At 34.8% G+C, this 21,985-nt stretch overlaps 1 long non-coding RNA gene across 2 annotated transcripts; it reads right to left on the reverse strand.

The window, feature by feature from the left end:
- Positions 1 to 17,913: 17,913 nt before the first annotated feature.
- On the reverse strand, positions 17,914 to 21,321 carry LOC137495638 (uncharacterized). Of its 2 annotated transcripts, none has more exons than XR_012406388.1 (4): positions 19,902 to 20,615; positions 19,707 to 19,777; positions 18,204 to 18,388; positions 17,914 to 18,043 (listed from the first exon to the last, which is right to left on the reverse strand). It is a non-coding gene; the product is annotated as an uncharacterized lncRNA (long non-coding RNA). The 2 variants fall into 2 exon arrangements; XR_011015588.2 differs by lacking the exon at positions 17,914 to 18,043 and adding an exon at positions 21,250 to 21,321 and having other exon boundaries at positions 18,221 to 18,388; positions 19,902 to 20,007.
- Between the last annotated feature and the right edge of the window lie 664 nt (positions 21,322 to 21,985).

Consider the following 21,985-nt stretch of genomic DNA (forward strand, 5'->3'; position numbering starts at 1 on the left):
TATGTCATGGGCTATCTCGTCCCTGTATGAACAGAGTAGGAGTATAGTTCGCATTGCCGGCAATAAGTCAGACTTGTTTCCAGTGCATGTTGGGCTCTGACAGGGCTACCCTTTGTCCCCAATTCTGTTCATAGTTTTATGGACAGAATTTCAAAGCACAGCCTTGGGCTAGAGGGGGTCTGGTTCGGGGACCACAGGGTTTCATCTCTTGGCTTCATCGAACGTGGACCTTCAGCATGCACTGGGGCGGTTTGGTGCCGAGGGTGAAGCAGCTGGGAAGAGAATCAGCACCTTCAAGTCCGAGGCCATTGTACTCCTTCAGAAAAAGGTGGTTTGCCATCTCCAGGTTGGAGGAAAGTCCTTACCCCAGGTTGTGGAGTTCAAGTATCTTGGGGTTTTGTTCAAGAGTGAGGGAAGGATGGAGCATGAGATTGACAGGCGGATCGGTGCAACGGCAGCAGTAATGCGGTCAATTTACAGGTCCGTTGTTGTGAAGGAGGAGCTGAGCCAAAAGGCAAAGCTCCTGATTTACCAGTCAATCTACGTTCCTACTCTCACCTATGGTCATGAGCTTTGGGTGATAACTGAAAGGACAAGATCTCGTATACAAGTGGCCAAAATTTGTTTCATTCGCAGGGGGGCAGGGCGCACCCTTATAGACAGGGTGAGGAGCTCTGTCACCCGGGAGGAGCTCGGAGTAGAGCCGCTGCTCCTCCACATCGAAAGAAGTCAGCTGAGGTGGCTCGTGCATCTGTTTCGGATGCCTCCAGGACGCCTACCTAGGGAGGTGTTCCAGGCATGTCCCACTGAGAGGAGGCCTCGGGGAAGACCCAGGACACGTTGGAGGGACTATCTATCTCGGCTGGCCTGGTTTCTGGCGAGAGGGAAGTCTGGTGTTTTCTCCTAAGAGTGCTTTCACACCTAGACTTTTGTTTCTGAGCCTGTCTCGTTTGTCCAGTTAGTGCAGATCGTTTGGCATATGTGAATCCACCAATCGTGCTCTGATCCGCGCCAAAACAATCGCTCCGAGATCGCTTGAATGAGGTGGTCTCGGCTTGAAACAAACTCTGGAGCGGATCGATTGTAGTGAGAAAGGAAACGATCCGAGCCCGGTTATATCAAAGTGTTTTATGGATATGTAATAGGCATACGGCTATATGAAGAGAGAGTTATGATTAGGGCGGGAGGTCATTCCAGACATCTCAAGTCTCTCTGACATTTGGGGAGTTATCCACAAATGCACAGAGACTCCCGGATGCCCGCAAACGAGTGATAATCTGCTGGTAATCACACGTCTCCCTCCCGTTCCTTAAATACGTTGCACACCCTTCTCATCCCTCACCACCGCACCCCTCCTCGCTCCTCAGACACGTTACACGCACCCTGTCAAACACCACCAAACAAAAGTAATAGAACTTTAAATTCATGGAAAATACATTTATAATGTTACAAAAACTTATTTTCATAGTCAATGCTGGTCTTTTCAACTTTTTGCGCTGTATTCTTTAAAATAGTGTTTCTCAACCACGTTCCTGGAAGACCACCGCTGTTCTGCACATTTCCGTGTCATCTTAACCAAACACGCCTGATTTAGATCATCAACTCATTAGCAGAAACTAAAAGACCAATAATCGATGTGACAGACAAAGGAAACATCCAAAACAGGCAGTGTTGTTGGTTCTCCTGGAATGTGCTTGAGAAACACTGCTTTAAAGAAACTAAAAATCCCTGTTCCCAATGATCACCGATTTTCATTATTGATAATAATAAGAAATGTCTCTTTAGCACAAAATTAGCATATTTCAAAGATTTTTTAACTAGAAAACACTAGAACTAGAAAAAAAGACTAGATTTTTTTTTTGAGACTAACTGCTGTTGAAAATTCAGCTTAACCATGACAGGAATGAGTAACATTTTCAAATATTAAAACTAGTGGTTGATGAAGTTCACAAATCAGGTATGCAAGTAAAAGTACAGACATCCTAATGAATTGTTAGTTTACTAAAATATTAAAAACTTTTACATTTTTCTTGGTTAAACAAATGATATTACAAGTTAAAAGTAAAAAGTACTGACCATAAAATATGTTAGCAGTTTGACAGAAATAGTGGCTTTTCTGTGCTCAGCATAAGTACTCCCCTCACAAATCTCTCTTGTAAATTCATATTGTTTTAATAGTATTGTTCATATTGTTTTAATAGTTTAATAATTTTCAATTACTAAATATTTTTGGTAACTAAAATATTATTTTAATAAATATATGTTTAATAAATCTGTTTTTTTAATGCACAACTTAATTGTTTTATGTTCAATCCACTTAAACTTGTAAAAACAATTGAATTAACTTAATCAATTTGTTTTTGGATAACATTGAGTTGTCTTGATCCCAGCAATTTTTACAATGTAGTATAAAAAATAAAATTCTGCATTTATTTGATAAATGCAATTTAAACAAAAGAGAAGTACTATTTAAATTTTTACCAGCAATTGTTTTATTTGATTGCATTTTAAATGATTTATTCCTGTTGTTCCGTGTAATACTGTACATGTATATCAAGACAGCAATAGATCAGTTAATTCAGCAGGTGGCACTGCATGCATATGTTAGTAGATGGCAGCACTGACCTTTTTTTTTTTCTTCCTGAGACAAGAAGAGTGACTGCTGGTTCCAGACCGGTAACTTCTAGCAGCATTTACAGAACGTAAAGTTCAACAAATACATAACTCACACTTCCCTTCTCCCTTCATGCTTCACAGCAAGGTGCTGACTGCAGGTTATGGACCAAGATGATTTACAATTAAACTAAAATGGGCATGATTGGCATGCCTGTGGGGAGCGGGACAGGACGATTAAGCTGCTAATACTATATAGGCAGTTAGACCTCGGTTTCATTTTACCCATAGCTGCAGGGGAGAGGAAAGATATTAGATGAGATTGAATGTAATGAAGCTCTCTATTGTTTTTACAGGGAAGAATGATCTGAAGGTCTTTGACAGAAACAGCTCTGATGTTTCTCACCAAGCAGCCAATTACTTCATCCTTCCTGTAGTTAAATGGACAGATTTAAGGATTTGTTATACTGGTATTCATAAAAGGTCATTTACAGTAGATCTCTAAATTATAACCATTTTTGACATATGTGATGTGACTTAAGCATGTTTTCTTTTGCATTAAGACAGAAAAGTTCATAAGAGTGAGAACAGATTGACATAGAAAATCATATTTACAGCTATATTTATTTTTAAATTTGTTTTTGTGCTATTAGACATGATTAGAGAAGAACTCGGGTCATTTCGAAAGCAACTTTTGTGAATTCACTATATGGGTTATTGCTACTAATCAACTAAATTTAAAACCAAAAGTTACTTGATCTAAAATAGAGGTACCCAAACTTGGATGTAAATATAGTTGCCATGGTTAAGATCCTAATTTATTTAATAATATTTAAAAAATGACTACAAAACATTGCTGTATATTAACTAACACAGTATTTTGTATTTTACATAGAACTTACTACAGTGAAAACAAAACAATCGTATTTATAACAGAATTACATAAGATTTTGCCTTGATTTGCTTGCCGATGCTTTCTGCAAAGTTCTCTATTCGTCAAGTGACAGTACTTTAATTTTAGTTTGCTTTTTTTCGTAGCTCAGGAATAAAACAGAAGAGGTTACATTAAAAAGGTCTCTGCGTTAAAGCCATTCACCCCAACAATCTCCATCATTCTAACTCTCCTCTCAGTTGGGATGATGGGCCAAATCAAAGCTTACAATGGGCCAACTTTGACCCGCGGGCCCTACTTTTGGCATCACTAATCTAAAATAATCAAATTAAATAAGTTTGTTTTTAAAACATTTTCAGTCAGGGGCGGACTGGGGCTAAAAATCAGCCCTGGCACTGTAGCCACACCAGCCCACATTACCACACCGACACAGCCCCATCCACGGAAACGCACATTCACTACTTATATTGGTGTACAGATGGTGAAATAATATAAGCAGTACCATAGATATTTAAACATTTAATGTATGTGACTGGAACAAAAACAACACATTTATAACAAATTTATATATGTTCATTTCATTCATTCATTTTCTTTTCGGCTTAGTCCCTTTATTAATCTGGGATCACCACAGCAGGATGAACTGCAAACTTATCCAGCATATGTGTTATGCAGCGGATACCTAATTCACCTATAGCGCGTGTTTGGACTAGTGAGGGAAACCGGGAGGAAACCCACGCAAACATGCAAACTCCACACAGAAACACCAACTAACCCAACCGAGGCTTGAACCATCGACCGTCTTGCTGTAAGGCGACAGTGCTACCCACTGCGCTGCCCCCTTTCGAGACCATTTCAGTTGATTTTATGCATTTGGCAACAATTAGCTTGTGTTGCACTTATTGTTCGTTTGACATTCTTGCCAGATTTTGATTACGTCCACGTAACCTCTGATTGGGTCAGCCCCTCTCGAAACGAGCTGGCCATTGCTGATTGGCCATTGCTTAACATTTATTATTATTATTATCATCATCATAATATTCACATCTTGCAAGAGATAAAAGCTGCCTGCATGTAAAAACAATACATATAAAAATAAAAAATAGCATAACAGCCCAAATTTAAAAAATGGTCCAGCCCTTCTGGCATTTGCCAGAATATCCAGATGGCCAGTCCGCCCCTATTTTCAGTTAAGTCCCAGTACATCATGTATCACTTTAATTTAGCTTAAATTGTACTAAATATATTTAAACCGAATGCATTTAAAAATATAAAAACAAACAGCTTATTTAAAAGAAATTGCATAAAAAATCAAGGGTAACACTTTACAGAAAGGTTGTATTAGTTAATATGCGTTTAATTACATGAACAAACAATGAACAATAAATTTATTATAACATTTGTTAATGTTAATGCATTAATGTAACAGGCATGAATTTGGATGTTATCAATGCATTAGTAAATGTTAAATTATGATTAATAAATGCTTTAGAAGCTTTGTTCATAAATAGTTCATGTTAGCGAATACATTAACTTATGAAACTTTGTAAAGTTTGAGCACAATAAAAAAATATCAATTTAAATGTTCCAAACCATATTAAAGGGACAGTCTGTCATCATTCATTCACCCATTGACTTCCATATTGTGCTCCAGTTAAAGCTAGCAGGACACATGAATTACACCTCTAATCAAACCTTATTTATTAAAATAAATTAAACTAAAAAGCTTTTGTTATTATGTTTTTTTCCCCATACTTTTTACCTTGCACTATATGGTTAGTTCACCCAGAAATTAAAACACTTTAATTATTTATAATTACTCACCTTCATGTTACTTACCCTTTTCTTGTATGTACTGTAGCATGTATTGTGCTTAGTGTGTTCTTGCATTAGTTAACTTTCTTCACATCACTTCCATCATGCAGACAGGAAAAAATGTTTTTTTATTCTCCAATTGTTTTTTTTTTTGGGTTGTCTGATCTATTAATTTGAAGAAATTGACATTTAATTAGACTTATCTGTGTGATAGAATGTCTGGAATTTTGCAATTATAGGTAAATAGTGGTGTTCTCCCATGCTAAAATCAGGGGTCTGATTTATAAAATTTGTGTAGAAAACTTTCTTAAAGTGAACGTACATCAAAATGAATTTCCATTTATAAATATAATTATTATTATGAATATGGCTCATATGATGATTTAAAGTGGTTCAGTTAAATCAATATTTAAGTTAAATATGTTTGCTTAAATTTTGCTTACAACTGAGAACATTCTCTTTTGTGTAGTAAGTTACATATGCAGATTTCTACCCGTTTCGTTCGTGCGCCACATTAAGAAATGAGACCTTGTAACATTACTCTAGGTACAGTAGCTGTTGTTTTCAACCAACCAAGCAAATACCATACAGTGCACTACCTGACAAAAGTTTTGTTATGGATCAGTTGCAAAAGCAACAAATATTAATTTGACTTCTACAGTAGTTGATCATTTGGAAAAGTTTCGCCAGGACTCGAATCAGCGACCTTCTTGCTGTGAGGCTATTGTGCTACCCTCTGCGCCACCGTGCAGCCTCATTAGAAATCATTATGAATATAAGTCTTTATTTGAAAGTTTTAAATACATTTATTGTGTTTTTCTTTCTGCAATAAAGAAATATAAACAGGTCCTTGGTAATAATTTTAATAAGTCATACAGTAGTATACAGTATGTCTGTTTATTTTGCAATGAACAAATATAAATGGGTGTTTCAATGCAACTAATAAACCTAAGTCAACTAAAATATTTTCTTGCTGTAGCATGTATTATAAAAGTTTTAAATACTGTAATATAAATGGTATAATACTGTACTACAGAATGGTAAAGACCTAAAATGTGTTTATATAATGTTTTATGTGTAAAAAAGTTTTCTAGTGCATTAACATTATTTAGTCATAAATTTTGCCAGTATAAACACATTTTAGACGTGTTAAGTAATGAAGTTATTAAGACAATATTAGCTATTATTTTAAATAAAATCCTGGCCGCGACATGAATCTTTTTATAAAAGCAGTTACAGGCTACCTTGTGATATAATTATGTGTAGGTAGTTTTTTTTGTCTGTCGTACCTTTAGTTTGTAAACCATATTTTGGCATATATCCATCTTTGACCTGCTGCAAAGTGCACGTACACGAGAATACACGTGTTTAAATGCGCATGAGCGGTTGAGACTGCATTGTTATAAATGTGCATGCGCAGCTGAGATATCATGGGTCTGAGACTGGATCGTGTCTGCAGCCAGACTCTGTTGGAGAATTTCACTGAAATCAGTCTAGTTTATGAAGGAAAGTCATGGTTTGGGATTACATTCAGTATGGGGGAGTGCAGGAGATCTGCAGAATGGATTATAACATCAACAGCCTGATGTATCACAACATTTGTGCTGTAAAAAAAAACAAAAAAAAAAAACATTTGTACATTACAAAACACAGAAGAGGGCAAATTCTTCAGTAGAAGAGCCTTCTTTGCATCAGCCTTCTCATCAAAGTTCCTGAAACAAAAGAATGTCAGTGTATTACAGGATTTACCAGCCCAGTCACTGTCTGAGTTAAGATGGAGTGGGCATTGACAGTGAATCCGAAGAATCTTGATGAACTCTGGAAGTCCTGCAAAAATACTTTCTTTGCCATTCCAGATGACTTTATTAATAGTCCAGATGAATTTGTTAAGTTATTTGAGTCATTGCAGAGATGTATGGATGCAGTCCTCCATGCTCATGGGAGTCAAACACAATATTGTTCCCCCACTGCACAATGACTTTATATTCTGTACTCTACATTTTTTTTCTGGTCATTGACAAGACTTTTGTCTCACCAAAGTCAGACCTTATTGTAATTAACTCATTAAAAATCAAGGCATGATCATATTTTATTTTGGTCAAGTGAACCTATTCTAGAGGCTTTTGCCTTTCAAATAAGCCACTTTTGATACAAAATGATCACCTAGAAGTCAGAATTGTATTTGCTGTTCCTAAAACTTAGATAGGTGACAATACTTTTGTCAGGTAGTGTATATCTTATAGTTTTGCAAAGTTAACAGTACACCTCTCCTCTTAGAAAAGAAACAGAACTTCAAGCATGAATATTTGTTGCACAAATGTTGTGGAATTTCTTACATACAGTATGCTGTTAAAAATATGTAAAATTCACACAAAAAAGCTTGTTGGGTGGTCATCATAATCAAACTGTTTGATGTGCCAAAACCATAAAAAAAAGTATTTATACACATTATTTTAATAATACAAATTTCTAACATAATCATAGGGGGAAATTAATCTGTTAAGGCTTTAAATTAGAAACTGCCTATTAAGGCAAAGTAAATTGTCATTTATAGGCAAATAACAAGCTGGAGAGCACATTTAACTATCCTGTCGGAATTTGGACACTTGAATAATAAAAAACATTAAACATAAAAAATATAATAATATTAACGATGATGATTTTTCTAGCCTCTCTTCTAAAAGGTACATTTGAAAATTCATTGATAACAACAATAGTCTAATTAGCATTAAAATGACATTTTACAAGCTTCAAAATTAACCTTTGGTGCTTCAAATTTTCTAATAGTCATTTTTTTCTTTCAAGAATAAAGTCCAAGATTTAGAATAAAAGTTACTTGTAAAATCTTTATTTAATAACGGTCACTCAGTAGTCAAATACGACTTCATTTACACCATTTTCTTTTCTTTCTTGTCTTAAAACCTTCTTCAATGAGTTGTTTTCACAATTTATGATGGCATAGCAGTCAAAATAGAACAAATGAGCTCATGTTTGGGGCAAATTCTGGATCTTTGTCAGTAAGTGTCTTTCAAACCACACGAACATCAACATTTATATAAATATGTGAAACCTATGTCAACATTAATGACAGTGAAAAACTAGGGAAGACATACAAATTGAAGTGCCTGTTAGGGAGTTCTGGGAAAGTGAATTTACAGTTATTTAAATATATAAAGGACACTTACTGTTAACCAGGTTACATATTTTTACTTTGACATTTTTCAGTTTTGTACCTTTGTAGACAAATAAAAAACGTTTTTAGTGGTTTGTTTAAATCTCTAATGATAATAATCTCTAATCCTTGCCTTAGCAGGGACCTTTAAGAGTCTCCACTTCGTACTGGTACATGCTCACTGAGCAAATTATTCAGATTCTTCCTCTGTGTACAAAATCGAAGGTAAAAGTCAACATTCACACGGTTCCACTTTCCTCTCGCGTGACATTTGTCTTTGTTTTATCAGCTCTCAGGATGAGCTGCGGGCTTGTCTGCTTTTCTCGCCTGCTTGTGTAGGCCGGTTAGATTGACTGGCATTTCCCCCTCCCCAGAGTGCAGTTCTATTAATCTGTTTAATATGCCACAGAAAGAAGCAAAGTAATAGAACAGTTGAGCGGAAAAAGCTGCCTGCCAGCTCTGATAGCTGGAGGTCAAGCCTGAGGTAATTTCTTAGCGCTTCTAGTACGGGATACACACCAAGTACCAAAAGAGTTCTATTCTATCTATCAGTTCTATCAAGAGTTCATCCCTCCATCCATCCTTGCATTGTACCGCTTGTAATAAATGCAAACTATGACCTGGCTTATAAAAAGAAAAAGGCAAACTATCCCTTTTTAACAGTTTGTTGGTGCACAAAAGTGTTCTTGGAGCATCGTATGAGTATTTTGGACTACTAAAAATATATTATATTATATACTTATTATATTAACAGTACATGACAGCCTGCTGTGACTAAACTAAACTTGAACAACTGCAGCGGGCAAACCGAGAGCTTAAATGAGAAGGAAAAAAACAAAAATTTATTTCATAACAGAAAATCGTGATGAAATTTGAATAAGTGAATCATGCTTCAGTTGGGTTGCAAAACTTAACTGTAAGATGTTTTTCAGATCAGACTGAAATTATGATTGCTGACTACATAATTTGAGTACTATATGTTGAATCCTGACATGGGAGGACTGTCACAAAAGATCTGGTTTGCATTAAAGAAAGGTATTCTGTTTATCCATCCTCAGAAGCAGTCTTGCACACATATTTGACTTAAGACTGCTGTCTAGTGGGATGTTGTATTTGTATTTGAGAATGGGTAAATGATAGTGGTAGATGACAGATGTCTTGTGTCCACTAAATACATGTTTCAAAAAATGTATGGTTGAGTTTTTATTATACAATTGTTATTCCTATGACTTTAAATCTTGCACCTAACAAATATCTTTTTTTAGAAGGAAAAAAATACTATCAGTTATCAGTTTTTTCTATCATCAATTTTTTTCTACCATCCTCCATCCAAACAGAGGGTGTTTACATGACATTGTTTTCAACCAAAAAAATGTCAACTTTGGATATATTTTGGCAATTAATTTCAAGGACAATCGTGTTTTGTTGGATCGGTGTGAGATGGGTGATTTTGACAATATATTGCTATATTTACATAAAACATTTAAAAATATTTTTCATTTTTGTTCCTCAGTACTACAATCTTTTTAATTCAGAAATTTACCAGTGATTTCTGAGTGAAATTGAGTTTCTTCTGTGCTTCTACACCCTTTTTTTCCCCACTTTTCAGTATATCAATCTGTCAGAACTCAACTGTGTTTCACCTATTTATTTCTTCTGTTTTTTGTTGTTGTTCTGGGTACTAAATGAGGCGGCTCTATTGTGCTCACTTATGAATTCCTGAATTCCTCAAAAATTATGTTTAAGTTCATTACAGATTGTGAGTTCTTAGCTAATTTGTTCATTAAACGTGCTGGGTAAACTGACTGAGCCGGTAAGCTATTATTTGGCTAATGTGGAAGTTAATGAATGAACAGCTACAGCTTTCCTCTCCTTTTAAGAATATTTCTTGAGGCTGTAATAAAATATGAGAAATCTCAATGTATAGTTAATTTATTATTTGTCCAATATAGTACAGGTATGTGGCAAAAATTTTGAATATCGAGGGAAAGTTTATTTGTTTTAATAGTTTGTTTTAAAAAGTGAAACTTGTGTGTTATAGTAATTTACACATGCAGTAAAATATTTCAAGCCTTCATTTGTTTCTATTTTAATGATCATGGATTAAAGATAAGAATCCAGTATTTTACAAAATCAGAATATCATAACTGCATTCAACATTTTAGGCTCTCTGTGTCTCAATCTAGTGCGCTAATTAATGCAAAGCCTTGAAATTGTCTCGTTCTGGCTTAGTAGGCTTCAGAATCATGGGGAAGATTTCTGACTTGACGGTTGTGCAGAAAACCATCATTGGAACCCTCCGTAAGGAGGAAAAGTCTCAAAAGACAATTGCAAAAGAAGCTAGATACTCACAGAGTGCAATATATTTGTGTAATTATAGAGTGTTGAGAGGAAGGGAAAAATGTGCACAAGTATGACTGTAGCCTTGGGAGGATTGCCAAGCAAGGGCAACAGAGGATGGTGTCAGAGCATCAAGAACCATCACACACAGACGCCTGCATGACATGACAAGTAGAATTCCATGTGTCAAGCCACTCCTGAACCAAAAATGATGTTAGAAGCGTCTGTGCTAGAGAAAAAGAACTAGTCTGTTGCTCAGAGGTCCCAAGTCCTCTTTTCAGATGAAAGCTAATTTTGTATTTCATTTGGAAATCAAGATCCCAGAGTCTGGAGGAAGAGCTGAGAGACACAAAAGTCAAGCTGCTTGAATGGAAGTGAAGTTTCCACAGTCAGTGATGGTTTGGGGAGCCATGTCATATGCTGGTGTGGGTCCATTGTCTTTTATCAAGTCCACAGTCAATACAGCTCTAGACCAGGACGTTTAATAGCACTTCATGCTTCCTGCTGCCGACAAGATTTTTGGAGATGATGGTTTTATTTTTCTAGCAGAGACCTGCACACAGTGCCAAAGCTACCAGTATCTGGTTTAAGGACCATGGACCATGGCTTGAAATATTTCACTTTGTATATTGTAATATAACATACATGTTTAACTTTTTGAAACAAATTATTGAAGTAAATGTGGACTTTCCCTCGATATTCGAATTTTTGGCCAATACTGGTACTGTGTCTTTTAATTTAGTATGTTAGGATGCTTTACAGTATTACATTTGAGCATACAGTATACATTAGATTAGTCAGTACTAAAGCCGAATCTGGAGCTTATCTAACAACAACAAAAAACTTATGATAATAGTCAATTAATTACAAAAATGTGTAATTTATTTGTAAGGAAAAAATATTAAATATGTAATTTTGTAATTTGCAATGTTTTGCTTAAATTTAATATATTATCTTTCTATCTCTAAAAATGTTTGGTGACTAAAATATTATTTGAATAAATATATCTGTTTGCTAAATCTGTTTTGTTCAAATGCACCAAAATACATTATAATCACTAAGAAATGGATAAAAATATACATTTTCAAAACAGGGTGTCTTCATTTATGCTAAGCATTGTAGTTATAACTGGGTATATTTGATCAAATATCCATTAATTTAATATTTTTTATTCTTACTAACTAATATTATTGTTTTAGTACTGTATTTTTTAGAAGTGAATTTTGAGAGGTTGTATTAAATAATCAAATGGTTTATAAATGGTGCATATTCTGGCATATTCTGTAATTTAGAGAACCCATTTGAATCCATACAAGCCAGTGGCATTCATCCGTTGTCTTTTTCCTCTTTTTCATATTCATTTTCTCTCTAATGTGCCTAGAGGGAAACTGTGCTCTATACTTATGCAATGTGCCAAATTACTAAAGACATAGAACTAAATACTGGCTGATGTGAATAGGCATTGTCCTCTATAAGTGTTTAAATATAATTAGGTGTAACTAAATCTGATCATTTTTAAATATCTATTTATATTGTATTAGTATTGCTTGTAATTCATCAATTGAAATCCAAGAAAGACATCAGATATGCTCTGTCCTTCTGTTTGGCTGCTGGTCAAAGTGTCAGACACAAAGATGATGAAGAACGCTGGACTGTAAACATGTGTGTGAACGCCTGCATGTGTGTGCATGACAATAATGCAGCATGACACATCTGAAATGAGACTGTGGTTGCTATGGCACAGAGCCAGGAGGAGACAGACTGTGGCGTAAATGATTTGCATTTACATCCTGTACTTGCTCATGGCCAGTTTCTATATGATATTCCCAGAACGGGATCCTTACAAATCCATATTTATTCATGCGAACATGCTGAACACAATGTGAATTGTGTCAAAGCAGCTTAACATAGAAGTTTTAGTTAGTTGAAACAGTGTCAGTCCAGTTTTCAGAGTTGAAGTTCAGTTCAGTGTGGTTTAAATTTCACTCCTGAAAGTCCAAACACTGAAGAGCAAATCCATTGATGCGCAGCTCCACAAGTCCCAAACCAAGCAAGTCAGTTAATGATGTGCAATACCACGGGTATCCTATCAGATCTGATACCAAGTAAAATGAAGGCGAGGATCGGTGGTACTGATCCTATACCAATACTTCACCCAAAAATTACTGTTTGGGAAATAAAAGAAACAAGTAGTGTACTTAAAAGTGTCGCTTAATTCTGAATACGAGAAATATTACGGGTTATTCTTGTTTATTGATAAAGAATTATCATACAAAAAAGCGCCAACAAAATACAGCCACATCGCCACATTTTCTCCTTCTTTACCAGGATAGTGCCTGCCTGCTGCACCTAAGGACTCAGCGCTGTCTGTCTTGCCCGAGCAGCACCTTTGCCTCTTCTTTCATTCATTTCTGATCGCCTAGTCATGATGTTGTCATATCCTGTCTTGTGATTTATACTTGAATTTTAGCCATCTAGCTGTCTAGTTAGCCTAATTAACCTAGTTAAGCCTTTAGATGTCCCTTTAAGTATTACATAAATATGTATACGTATACATATTTATACGGTACACTGTCAGACATAATATATAGAAATGTTTTCCTCTCCACTATCACCACTGGCTTCGCTTGGTTTGGGACTCTTGGAGCTGCGCATCGATGGATTTGCTGTTCAGTGTTTGCACTTTCAGCAGTAAAAATTTAACCTCACTGAACTAAACTAAACTAAACTTAAACTCTGAAAACTGCACTGACACCATTTTAATTTACTAATCTTCTTTGTTAAGCTGCCTTGACACAATTTACATTGTAAAAGCACTACAGAAATAAAGATGAATTTAGTTGAATGGAATTGAAATGAAAAGCTATCCTAAGGTTAGTACCTTTGGTACACTTTTGTACACTCTGGTACACTCTTGTAACTTAAGTACATTATAAAAACATCTTAATTAACATGTAATAAAAAATTACAAGTGGGCTACATAAGTACTAACAGCCCTTGCCATGAAGCTCTAAATTGAGCTCAGATACATTCTTTTCCCACTGATAATTCTTAAAATGTTTCAACAGCAATAAATATAGCTAAAGGGGCTAATAATTTTGACCCTAAAAGATTTTTTAAAAATTAAAAACTGCTTTTGTTCTAACCAAAATAAAACAAATAAGACTTTCTCCATAGAAAAGAAACATTATCAGACACACTGTGAAAATGTTTTTGCTCTGTTAAACATAATTTGGGAAATATTTAAAAAAAAGAAAAAAATTCAAAGAGGAGGCTAATCATTCTGACTTCAACTGTATATTCTAGATTTTACAGTTACAAAATATAATACGCATATAATATTGTGAGAACAAATCTCCTTTTTTTCTACCGGTGAGTATCTATTGATAATGAACATCCCAGAATGTATTTTCTAGATTGTGAAATGCATTATGAAACATGTATTTCATATATTAACGAAAATATCAAATATATATTTTACTTTACAGGTATCAAATTATTATGTTTTTAATTGTTTATGCTAGGTGAATAAAAAAGTACATTCCAAAATGTATTTTAGACGTGAAGATGTGAAGTGCCAGCCTGATCTCACGAGAAAACGTAAGTATTTTACGTTTTGCCAGTTTAGTGGCTAATTCCAACGAATTCGTACGAGTTCAGTCGTACGAAATGGTACGATTTTAAAAAGGAGGCGTGGCACCTGACCCCACCCCTAACCCCAACCGTCATTGGGGGATAAGCAAATCGTACTAAATTGTAGGAATTATATCGTACGAATTCATACGAATTAGCCACTAAATGAAAAAGTTACGAATTGCCGTGAGATTGTGTTGGAAGTGCATAGCATTTTTGGTTGTTGATCAGAAATGATCACATGTGCTCCAATAGGCATTTTCAAATCAAGACTTAAAACCACATCTGTTTAGCTGTGCCTTTACTCTGAATGAGCACTGTGCTACATTCAACAGAAATAATGTCTTTCTTTTATTTTTTCATTCCTTTACAATCTGTTTTAACACATTTGAATCTGTTTTTATTTGTTTTAATCCTTTTTATTCTTTGTTGTTTTTATTTTCTTGTTGCTTTTATTCTTGTTTATGTAAAGCACACTAAATTACCATTGTGTGTGAAATGTGCTATATAAATAAAATTACCTTGCCTTGCCATGTGTGTAGCTGCCAAGTTTTTTAGTGAAAGAATGCATATAAGATGCATATAATCCATGTCAAATTAAATATTAGGCTAATGTCTAAATAAACACTGATTGTATCTTTTAATTAATATAAAACAGATAGTATGAAGTCTCTTTCTAAATGATTTAGCAATATTTTTTCATGGTTTAAACACCCTGAATTGTCAGAGCAATGTATTCAGTAGTACATTAACATTGCAGTCCATGCTGTTGTTTACAACTGTCTCACCAGTATAGCCATTTTTGGGAAAAAAAATTATATATTTTTTTTATTGTTGTCTCTTTTTCTTTTCATTAAAAATTATTTGTATTGGTCATTTGAAGGTCATATATTGACTGAAGTTTTTCTCGAGTCTCATATGTTTTGCATATACAGTAAATGAAGCATTTTTGCAGAAGTATAGATAAATGCGGGTCCAAAATTAAACCAAGCTCTGTAGACACTTACTGTCAGCAGTAAGGTGTTAAAACTGAACAGAATATGTGCAGTTGAGAAAAGTCTTATGCTTTTATTGTTGTGCAGAACATTTGTAGAAAAAGAGGACGCATGTATGGGTGCGGCCAATGGAGGATTGGAAAATGAATGCCAAGTGACGAATTTCATTAAACTCCACCTTTTAATATAAGCTGCCTATATATGTTGAAATCAGGAAATGAAAGATGTTGCGCACCACCTTAATGTAACTTTTGCATTGCAGTGTGGATAACAGAACTCTGTGAATTGAATTATTTATTTGTATCCATTTAATTGTTACGATTTTTGACATTGAAGAAAATTCACTCCTGACCTTTTTAATTGAACATGCATGGAATTGATTCAATATTCCACCACTATGCACATGAGTAGGTGACCAAATCTTGATGTAAGTGCAAACCCACTATTGCAAGTGACTTTAGTAATTAATGCATACATGTACATTCACATATTGCTTAAGATAAGATGGCATTAATTACAAATTTTCATTGCTTTTGGGAAAAGGAGAACACAAGAAAAGGAACAAAATAAATGTGGTCTTGTTCCTTGACACTTTCTGGCAAGGATGTGCATCTATCGTTATCTGCATCCACCTTATCTCTCCATCCACCCACATCTGTCTCTGTGGCCTGTCTTCCTGTTCTGTCTTCTAATGGCATAAATCACGTTTCCACTGTAAGATAGATCCTTTCTCTGCTGTGGTGGAGACAGGTGTCGCCAGTTATTGATTTCACTCAAGCTCTCTACTTGCACAGATACCAAACCATTAGAGCAGTGGTTCTCAAACTGTGGTACGCGTACCACTAGTGGTACGCGGGCTTCCTCCTAGTGGTACGCGGAGGAATCGCTGAATAATGAAAGAAGCAATTAACACTTTTAATCCTTTAATGCGTAATATAACATTGATGTGATCAGCATTGGCTGTTTTGTGAAGCATACGATCACAGCGCTGTGCTTGGAGTGTTTATTTTAGTGCATTGTGTCATAAGCTGCTGAAAATCAGTTTCCGAAGTTTAAGAATTGATTCTGAAGCGTGATTTTACTGACATGAAAAGTAGCCAATCACAGTCGACCTAGTTGCGTGAAACGTAAGGGCGGGACAAACCCAGATAGCAAAATACACTCGGGCCAGTTCCGGCAAGATTGTCGCCTGCCGGAGACTAACCCCTCGGCCCAACTTCGGCTGCCGGACTCGGGCCGGATGCCTGTGGACTCACTGCCCGATTCCGGCCCGAATCAAGCGGGCCAGATGCGGCGGCCGTAAGCGAGCCGAAGCTGCGCATCCGCGCCGGAATCGGCGCGAGCGTAATGTGCGCTGCGGCCCTGAGCTGGCGCGACTCCGTATTTATACACCTTATAAAACCTTTTGGTATTACATTGGTACTTGATATATGGTATTACAACCATTTGAATTTATATAACAGCAAACACAGGCTATAATGTAAACACAAAGTGTAAGCACTGCGTTTAACCTTTGAATAAAGTGCAAACTGCATACATATTCTGTAACGAAAATAATCAGACAAATGACAAAATAAATAAATGTTAAACGTTTATTGATTGCATGAAAAAAATAGTACTAAAATTTTATAAATAATTTTGTAGTGCACAAGAATATCAATATAAAAACAACAATAAAACAACACAATAAAGACACAGAAAGATTTAAACATAAAATCTAAAAATTACACACAAACACAGATGTTTTTTTAAAACAACCCTGTTTTCCCAACAGACTTCAATTAAAAATTTGTAAAAAACAGCTAAATTTTATAAAAACCTAAATATAGAAACCAATTTAAGATATAGCAAGAAACATCTTAAAAATACCAATGACAATCCGTAAAATATCTAAGTCAAACTTGTAAAAAGTACTGCAGAATTCTGAAGAAACATCTTGAAACATTTTTTAATAAAACATTAAAATAATAATAAACAAACAAATATATATATATATATATATATATATATATATATATATATATATATATATATATATATATATATATATATATATATATATATATAATTGCAGAAGTATAAAGTCAAACTTTTTTTTTTAAATAAACTTGAACAAAATCAATTGCACAAACAGCAAGACATGAGTGAGATGATTATACATTTCATATATATACACGTCTTGTGCAATTTTATATTTATAATTTTATTTGTATTACATTTATTAAAAATGTATCAAGATGTTTCTTCAGAATTTGGCGCGCACACATACATACATACATACCATACATATACACACACACACACACACACACACACACACATATATATACATATACATATACATATACATATATATATATAAATGCAAATTAAAGAAACAAATTGTTCAAGTATCAGGGAACATCCTAATACACTTAAAATGTTGTTTAAAAAATAAAACAAAATAGTGATGTAGACATTTGACACATTAGCTTTCTCTTCTTTCTTCCTCCATCCCTGTCAGGGGCAAGTTGTAGCTACCTTGTAATGCATTTTTCCACTTCTTTATCAGTGGCGTGGAAAGGACATTTGTCCTCACTCCATCTGTGATTAAAAGATAAACAGATAATTAGTAGTGAACAAGTACTAATGTAAAAAAAAAGAAAAAATTAGGAAAAAAGTAGGCTACCTACGAAGCAAAAAAACTATCAAAAAAAACAAATAAACTTAAAACACTTTGAAATTAGCAAGAGCTTGAACTTACCAGTTTCTTCATTTGTTCAGGCTGCTCCTTTAATTGATTTTCAAGCTTTTCCAAATCAAATTGGCCAAAGGAAGGTCAAATGTGTTTACATCTGGAATTTCATCACGTCTGTTTTGGTTTTGTGAGAATCAGGCCCAGCTGCTGCTTTATGACGTTGCATGATTTTAAAACTTCAGTCAGTCGTGCTAAAAAAGAAAAATAACAGATTAGTATAAATCAACCTGTAGCTTATTCTCATACAACTTCTGTAAATACAACAGTGGGTTAGACACTGCTGATATTCTCTAGTTGATCTTTACTTTCTAGCTGCATTAAACCTTAACAAATTTAGTGATGTCTTCAATTCTTACAAAGACATCACGAGATGCAATAAGTTCTGTCTTGATCTCAAACTGCACTAGAACAAAGACTGTAAATGTTCATAGGTGTACTGCAGGAGTGTCCAAACTTTTTGGGCCGAGGGCCAGATGCAAAAAAAACAAACGTTGTCGCGGGCCAAATTTTACATACATCACACAGACACATGTGTGTATATATATATATATATATATATATATATATATATATATATATATATATATATACAGTTGAAGTCAGAATTGTTAGCCCCCCTAAATTATTAGCCACCGTTTATTTTTTCCCCAATTTCTGTTTAACGGAGAGTTAAACATTTTTTCCACACATTTCTAAACATATTAGTTTTAGTAACTCATTTCTAATATCTGATTTTTTTTATCTTTGCCATGATGACAGTAAATAATATTTGACTAGATATTTTTAAGACACTTCTATACAGCTTAAAGTGACATTTAAAGGCTTAACTAGGTTAATCAAGTTAACTAGTTAAGTTAAGGTAATTAGGCAAGTTATTTTATAACAATGGTTTGTTCTGAAGACTTAAGGGGCTAATAATTTTGACCTTAAAATGGTTCATGAAAAAATTTAAACCGCTTTTTATTCTAGCCGAAATAAAACATAAGTCTTTCTCCAAAAGAAAAAATATTATCAGACATACTGTAAAAATGTTCTTGCTCTGTTAAACATCATTTGGGAAATATTTAAAAAAGAAGAAATAAATCAAAGAGGGGCTAATAATTCAGACTTCAACTGTGTGTAGATAGACAGACAGACAGACAGACAGACAGACAGACAGATAGATAGATGATAGATAGATAGATAGATAGATAGATAGATAGATAGATAGATAGATAGATAGATAGATAGACAGATAGATAGATAGATAGATCATAACAAGAACTGCTGCTTAATTGAATGCATGTAATAGCGACACCGGTGGTTATTTATTGAATTACGTTCATTTTTGTATAGCGGGCCAGATTCTATTGATATTTATAAAAAGCCTCGCGGGCCGTAGTTTGGACACGCCTGGTGTACTGGAATGTACAGTATCTGTGCATCTTGATGGTGGTCTTAAGATTTCTGCCATAGTCATTGATGGTGATGGTACTTGTGGTGCTGCATTGATTTCTGAAATCTTCATACCTGCCTTTTATCCAGCCTCTTTGTTCCAAGTAATTTTTCTTCATCACGGTATAGATGTGTCTATACTGTCCCTTAATCAGATACATTTACAAAACAAAACATCACTTTAGTATAGTGCCAGGGCAAAACTCACAGGTTGTAATAGATCAATGACATAATGTTGACAGTATGTGTTTAAAATAATTGCAAACAAACCTGTTCTGTCTTTAGATGTATGACAGGCAATCATCGTCCTCATCTGTCTACCAGTCAGAAATCACAGTTGCGTGTGGATGTTTGAGTCGAGCTTCCTCATATGCATCTATAATAAAACATCACATTGTTGTTAACCTCCCGTAAAGAAAGGTTCAAATCCTGAAATACTATCAAAGTTAATTAATGCATATAATACCTATAGTGTAAATAATCAGTACACAGAAGGTTGCACAAGATTTATTCGGAGATTCATGCAGAGTGACAGCCTTATGAATCTGAGACATAGATTTGTAAGATGGTCAAGCACATGCATTATTCTGTACCCATGAAGATTAACCTACCATTGTGAAAAATGTTTGATGATGATGATAGCCAATAACAATAAACCATTTCAGCTGTTTGTGAAGCAATTAGTAATGTAATGTCTGAAAAGCTCAATCTATGTTGAAAATGTATCAGCAGTTTACAGCTTATAATGGACTTTTAGCACACAACTATAACATGCCTATTCACGTTCAAAAGAGTGTGCCATTGACTGCTTTGGTCGTGATGTTCTGCAAAATGATCTCACTAACCTTTGTTAAACAAGAACAACAAGACTTAACCAACAAATATTGTTACCCATTCATTTAAATCAGAATTTATCACTGTCAATAACATAAAAAAAACATCAAAATCTGCTTTAAGACGTTCAGTTTTACATTAACTGACCATTACAGCTTGAGCAAAAGATATAATTGATTCACATAGGCTAACACATATGAATTAAAGTGCATAGTAATATATTTCTCTTGGATAATTTAAAGAGAATAGTAAACAGTCGAGTTTCGATCACTTTTCGTGACTAACTGCATAAACAAGATAAACAATAATATTTTATTAATCCAAAACGATTAGTTTTTATTTACACATAATCACAGAATTAATACTGTTGGATAAGTATACGCCTGTACAATGATTTTTTTCAACATCCACGGTACTTTATAATGTTAAATCAGGAGAAAACACGTTTTGCCAAGTTAGTTAATGGATTCGTCTACAGAAACTTTCTTTAACGCAAAGTTAGCATACACACAAATTCGTTTCATGTTTCTTTAAAATAATTAAAATAGTTTTCAGTTACTACACACGTTACAATCTAACATTGTGTTAAAGGAAAAGGAACTTTCAGACGTGTTTGTAACTGTTAGCGTTAGCATACATTAGCTCCAGTCGTGTTTCTTAAAGCAAGTTACATTGCGTATCAAACTGTTGTAAATTACTAAACGCTGTTACAACCAAACACCGTGGAAATGTTTTAAGCTCTAAATTCGCTAATTATACAGTACACAAGCAGTAAAAAGCTTACCTTTCTGACCGGAATCCACATGAAATATTTAAAAAAACAAACTTTTTCTTCTTGTGATCTTCGTGCCATGGTGGTTGACAACCAGCTTTTTGGAGCATTACCGCCACCGTCTGGATTGGAGTGTGGATCATGACTTTAGTCACGCATGTGTTTATTATGAAACCAACTTCTGCTTTAAAACAAAAACAGTCAGCACAGTAGCGTGCTATCTCAAAAATAAGCGAATTTTACATAGTTTTTCTCTAGATGACATGTATAATCTATTTATAAATAATATTGTTTTGTTTGCGTCTAAACATTGCGACCATCCACACTAAATATTCTTTTTTTTTTTTTTTTTTGCCATCGTACCATGAATATTTTCTCAAATTATCATTAAACGTGGAGCTAACAGATTACTAGATAAAATAAGAACTTAATCGGTTGCCATCAGCCTTAATCGGTTGCCATATGGTTGACCGGAATCGGGCCAGTGCTTTACAGCCGCATCACAACCGCATGTGCGCGAGCGAGCTGCGGGCCGCACTCGGCCCGCATAACACTCGCCGATGCCGAGTCGGAGCCGGAGGCGCCGGAGGGCAGCCGAGCTCGGGCCGATTACTGCCTGCTATCTGGGAAGGCTTTCTGTGTTGCAGAGACAGAAAAAACAACTTAAAAACAAATGTTTTGTTGGAATAATGCTTCTCGGATGTTTTCACTATAGAGATGTCTAGCAGAGTAATTAAACCGCGGACAT

Source organism: Danio rerio, chromosome 5, assembly GCF_049306965.1.
Source record: "Danio rerio strain Tuebingen ecotype United States chromosome 5, GRCz12tu, whole genome shotgun sequence".
In the NCBI taxonomy this organism is placed as follows: Eukaryota; Metazoa; Chordata; class Actinopteri; order Cypriniformes; family Danionidae; genus Danio; species Danio rerio.